A 6,000-nucleotide genomic window follows, 5' to 3' on the forward strand; every position below is an offset into this window, starting at 1 on the left:
TCACTTGAGAGAGGTATTACAGCATTTAATTCTTCTGAAACTCGCTTAAGATCAACAAAGTATTCAGTTACTGTCTTGTTATCTTGTTGTAACTGAAAATACTCCATAGAAATATCAATACATTCGTGAAAGATTACTACAGTATAATAACCAAACATAATTCTAAACTTCTTTTGTTATCTCACAATGAGAATACATGTAAACAATTCGTGGCTCCATAGAATTCCATATTGCTCCAAGAATTTGGGCATCCTCTTGAATCCACATTAGTCTTTTGTTGTCCTCGTCTGTGAGATATCGTTGCGTTCTTAAGGCTGTCAGATACCATTTACATGCACGAATCCAGCAAACAAGAGAAATGAGTTCAGGAGCTTAACTGTGATGAAGATGTTAGCCTCGAGCACCTACATACACCCAATGCAAATCAATTGCTACTTTAGTTGTCTTCAGGTTTTGAAGCTAAACACAAGTGAACTTAACTTCAAAAAATAGCATTAAAGAAAATCCCACAAGTGAACATGCATGAGAAGAAAATAAAATAAAAGCAAAGTCCCACATTCTAAACTTTTGTTGGAAAAAGCTATGTAACAGTGAGCTCTGGACACTTGGTCATACTCGATTTTAAAAACTAAAGGAAAAAAAGAAAAAAAAATAATACAATGTCCTATATCTCATATAGGTCATGTGAATTATAAATATAAAATTAAAGCCTAATCTGACAAATTGAAGACTGTTTGTACTAATAATTGACTCTCTAGTAGTAGGGGCATAACTGAAAACTTCTAATATACAGCTACCGGTTTCAAAAAGCTGAGGGTGAACATATAAAGTTAGGGAAAATTGCGGGACTTGGCTGCATCTTCAAAAATATTTTCTTCTTACTCTTCTTCTCCAGTAGTCATGCTGGCTTGCGGCCGTGTTTGAACACCACCTCCTACCTCTTACACACTCATACACACAGTACATGCACTAAAACTCACAAAAACAGGAAACAAACATTAAAAAAAAAAAGAGGGAGACAAATCAACAAAAACCAACACTAAGATCTCTAAACCTCTTTTTGAAATGCCCGTTGGAGCCTAATTTGTTCTACCTTTGTCACAAACTACAAAATACTACACGTTCCAATCTCCGACTCTCAACAAAATCACTAATCAAACTTTTCTTTTAGTCTAGGCTTTTCATCAAGCATGTCTTGAGCATAAAAGGTTCAAGAAAATCCGCTAAAATCCAAGCGGAGAAGGGCCCAAATTGGGAATCCAGACCAAAATTCGCAGTATTTATATCACATTAAAGGAGCATACAATCACAAAATTGCAAACAAATTACCAAGGAATCTAATAACAACGCAAAGAAAACAAAAAAAAAAGGAAAGAAAAAAAGCTCAAAACATCCAAACCGGTTGTATGAACTTGGAGATTAGGAGCAGAAACGAGATAACAAGGACCTTCCAATGCATTTGCACTCAAAAATATCAATTTGGAAGTGATTGGCCGTTGCAGCGACTGCGAGGACGACGACTTTTCCACCTCCTTTTGCTCCTCCGCTTTGCTCCTCCGCTTTGCTCCTGTTTTGTGTTTTCTGTTTTCTTCATGGTTTGCTTGTTTTGCCTTTAAACTCTTTGTTTATTTATTCTAGAAAGAAATAAAATCTAAATAATACAAAATTATATCAAAAACCAAAATTTCTTGAAAATTAAAAGAACTTCCTTATACAATTTGGGAATTGTGAATTCATTGACTTTAAGAAGTATAGGGTTATTGCATTTAGCTTACTCGATATTTGGGCAAATAACAAAATTTACCCCATAATTTGATCAAATTGCGATAAACCCCTTACAATGTTGCGATAAATCCCAAAATTAAGTTGCTCTATCCGATTGTTGTTAGCAACTAAAGTAGATTTGTCATTAATTAAAGCACCATCACCCTGTGCATTGTCCTTAGATGCAGAACGTAAGACCCGAGCATACGCCTCTGCAAAGGATGATAATTGTTTACCTGCTAAAATTTGAGATTTGATTGGTTCAAATTCTGGATTAAGGCCATGTGACGCCCCCACTTCTCCCTAGAGCGAGCCCCAGGGTTTCGGCAGAACGCCTGCCTAACTCTCGCCAGGACTCACTACACAACCCGACATATAAATACAAGTATTCACTCTTAAACCATAGACGAAGTCTATTATCCACCAGTCAAACTTACATAAGTACAAGCCCATTACTTTCATCTGAATTACAATAATAATATCCTAAGTACACTAATCCATAAGGTTAACAAATCAAATCATTCTTATACAAAAGAGCGAAAATCCTATAAAGAAACTAAGTTCCTCGAGTACCGAACTCCGCTTCAAAACCTGTTAAGGAAAACAAACTTATGGGATGAGCAAAGCTAAGTGAGGTCAAGAAAACCATGCATGCAAACAAGTTCATGTCGAAGCCAATTTCACAAGACAAGAATGTTTAACAACGATTTCATGTGCAAGTTCAAGTACCGAGAATAAATCACACATCAGATAAGAATATGGGAGCTCTCAGAAGCTATTCCACAGCTTGATCAAGAGTTTAACATTAAGTTGACACTCCGTTAACATAACAAGATTAGTCCGTAGACACCACTTACAACATTCCCCGTCCACCATTTCACCCCTTGTACCGGGCCCGCTCGTCAAACAAGCAAGTTGGTAATACTGGAGTATACCTAGTCGGCGAGCGCATTCCAACCAACGAAAAACAAGTCAAGACCTAAGGCTTGCCAATCCCTTGGTCGAGCCCTTGTTGGCCCGAAATGAAAGGTTTACCGATGAGTTTTGGGCGTCCCCAACCGGTTCAAGTATCAAATAGGATGATGAGACAACACTCTATCACCAATCAAATACAAGTACAAGTTCATTATTCAAGTTCAAGCACGTAGTACAAGTAAGATAGTAACAAGTATGGCATCAAGCCAGGCACTTGACACTCACCGATGATTCACTTTAGAAGACAAGCAAGCAAGCACACGAGAGTTAAGTTTCGATAGGTTCTTCCTCAGCAAGATCATGGTCACCTGAGCCAAAGTTAATCATCAATCACTAACTAATCAACTCAACTCAAGAACTCAACTTAATCACTTAAAATCTTTCAAGGCCGGACTGCCACCGGTTCTTCTTTGGACCAAATCTAAGGCTACACTCATCGGAATTAGGCAAAGTCTATGGCTATGGAAACTAGCCTCGGAGTACTACAATTCCCGAGAAGAGCTCAATCCAAGATTCATTGGGTAAGATAAGCTAAATCGAGCCACAAGTCACCAAAATGAGCAAAAGACATGAAAACAGTTTGATAAAACAGCCATTTTTATGAAATTTCTGGTATTGATAGGAAATGAGTTAGCATGCAAACCATACATCATTGGAAAGCCCTTGAAGTCTAGTTTCAAACGCCACCAACGGCGCTCAATTTCGACTCCCGAGCAAAGAGATATGGCCGTTAGAATGAAAGGTGTAAAGCTGTCCTGCCACTACGTTTTTCCAGTTTTGAAGAGCAATCTTTGGGGCATTGTGAGAACCCGTAATTTTTCCATTTTTAGGTTTTATTCGGGTTAATGGCTTGTTTTTTGCATTTTCTTTATTAGGAAAATTTTCTAGATAATTTTTATGAGTAAATATAGTTTTTAGATGATTTTTCTAGTATCGAATAGGTTTTGAGAAATTAAGAGCGTATACCGGACGTGGGACCCACTAGTGCGAAAAGTTTGAAAAAATTCGGCCAACTAGGTTAAGTTTTGGATACTGGAATTAATTTACCGGATGTTAAGAGATAAGTAGAGGTTGCAATTTGGATTGGTGTGAGAGGAAACAAAGTGATAGACTTGCATTAATGAAGGTGACAAGTGTCACCATGAGATTTGTCCTTAAGTAAGACTACTATTCCTTTTCTTACCATTGACTAAATAAATCACAAAAATAACCAAAAATTCACCATTTTCTCTTCATCTTGGCCGAGCTCCTTGAGCAACAAAAGAAAGAAAACTCTTCAAGTTTTTGGCTTCAATCTTGCTTCAATCAACTCACTCAACCATCCAATCTTGGTTTTGCTCCATAAAAACACTTAAGGAAGTGATAGTGAGGTGTTGTGTGAAGTTATTTGGAAAGCTAATAGGACTTGTTGCTCTCTCTCTCTTGTTTCTAAGGTGAGTCGTGAAGAACCACTCTCCTCCCTCTAATGATGCTTAAGTTATGCTTAGTGGTGGTATAAGATGCAACTTTATGGATTATATTGTGATTTTTGGTTGAATTGATGAAGTTTTGTAATTATTGGGGATTTTTCTGTTTTAATATGAATATGATTGTGTGGCTATGTATGATGATTGGAAATGGTATGTAAGGGACCTAGGAGGTAGAAAAAGTGGTTAATTGCAATCAATTGCTGTTTTGGAAGAAAATTGAAAAAATTAGGGTTTGATGTTCTTCATTCTGCCTGGTACTGTAGCTCAAAGCTAGGGGCCGAATTGGCCTTGGCTTAAAACATAAAAGTTGTAGAAAATGATATTTTAGAGGTGCCTACAAAATTTCAGGTCAATCAGACTAGCGTAGCTTGAGAAAAGTAAAAATTACCCTTGCTGTCCTGGTTTTACCCGAATTTGGGAATTGCTTCTGTAATTGGTTATTTTGGTTAGGAATGCTTTAGAATTGGTTGTTGAGGCCTCCTAATGAAATATAGCCCTGTTTCTTAGCTTTCATCTGGTTTTAGAATTTCTGGATTTGGACTTATGTAGGCTGTTTTATGATGTTTACACTAGAATGCATTCTGTGAATCTGTTTTTGCGGTTCTGGCATAGTAGATTGCATTTTTGACCTGGTTACACTCGAAACTGGGTTGAGTGACCTTCTGTAATATTATAGCCCTATCTCTTAGCTTCGAAACGGTGGGTCTTGGACCTTCATCCGATAATCGTAGTGCCTTTCGTGCCATTACCGCAAAATGAGGTCGAAAACTGTTTCTTTCAGGGTTAAAGCTAGTTTCATTTCCGGATTTTCTGGTTTTCCCCTAATGCTTGTATATGCTTATGGAACCCTATTAGGGTCATGTTTAGCATTGGTTTATGACTCTTTATCGAGTTTCATTGTACTTGTTTGCATGTTTTAGGGCGTGACGGTGGTTCACGACGTTCTTTTGACGGAAGTGCATGGAACACCATTTGCAAGTTTGGTGAGTGTACTACTCACATATGTGTTACAATATAGCTTTGATACGTGAACTTGATGAGTTGAATGTTAATTGATTGAAGTGAGAGCGTGCTTTATCACTCTCACTTATTGTTTCTCATGTTATTGGAATGTTACATGAAATGAAAGTGCTTGACTTGGTGTCGATTGGACGAGTATCCAACGACTACAATTGTTATCATTGAGCTCAACCCCATTGGTAGTTGATTGAATCGAGCCGGTGAGAGTTTGGTCGTGCCAATTAATGATCATTGGGGAAATGTTATATGGAATCTTGTAGTAGGAGAGACTCTCGATTCCGGTATACTCGAGTAATACCACAGTGCAAGTGTTTGGAGTTCGGGCCCGGTAGGGGTATGTTGGGTGGAAGGAATGGAAGTAAAGTGGAGTCTACGGTTGGTTACTCTTAAACATTGACGGAGGGTCAATGAGCTTCGATCAAGAATGCAAACGGGGAAAATGGCTCTTGAGAGCCGCCCGTATCCTTTTATCACCACCATTAATGTGTGCCTTTGTTTACTTTTGATGTATTGAAATGAAAAGCTTGATGCTTATATGAACTTGGTTGCTTGAGTAGTATTATCTCACTGGGCAATTAGCTCACTCTATTCCTTTTGTTTTCCTTACAGGAAAATAAATACTTTTGGACTGCAATTGATAATTGGTTGCCGAAATGAGCTAGTTGGACATATTTTTTGTATAGCTCATTTAGAGAAACCCTAAATGTACTTTTGGGACCGTTTCTCTTTTGATTTGGCAAACCAGACATGTATCCACTTTTGAATACTTTTG

This window comes from Coffea arabica, chromosome 3e, assembly GCF_036785885.1.
Source record: "Coffea arabica cultivar ET-39 chromosome 3e, Coffea Arabica ET-39 HiFi, whole genome shotgun sequence".
NCBI classification, from domain to species: Eukaryota; Viridiplantae; Streptophyta; class Magnoliopsida; order Gentianales; family Rubiaceae; genus Coffea; species Coffea arabica.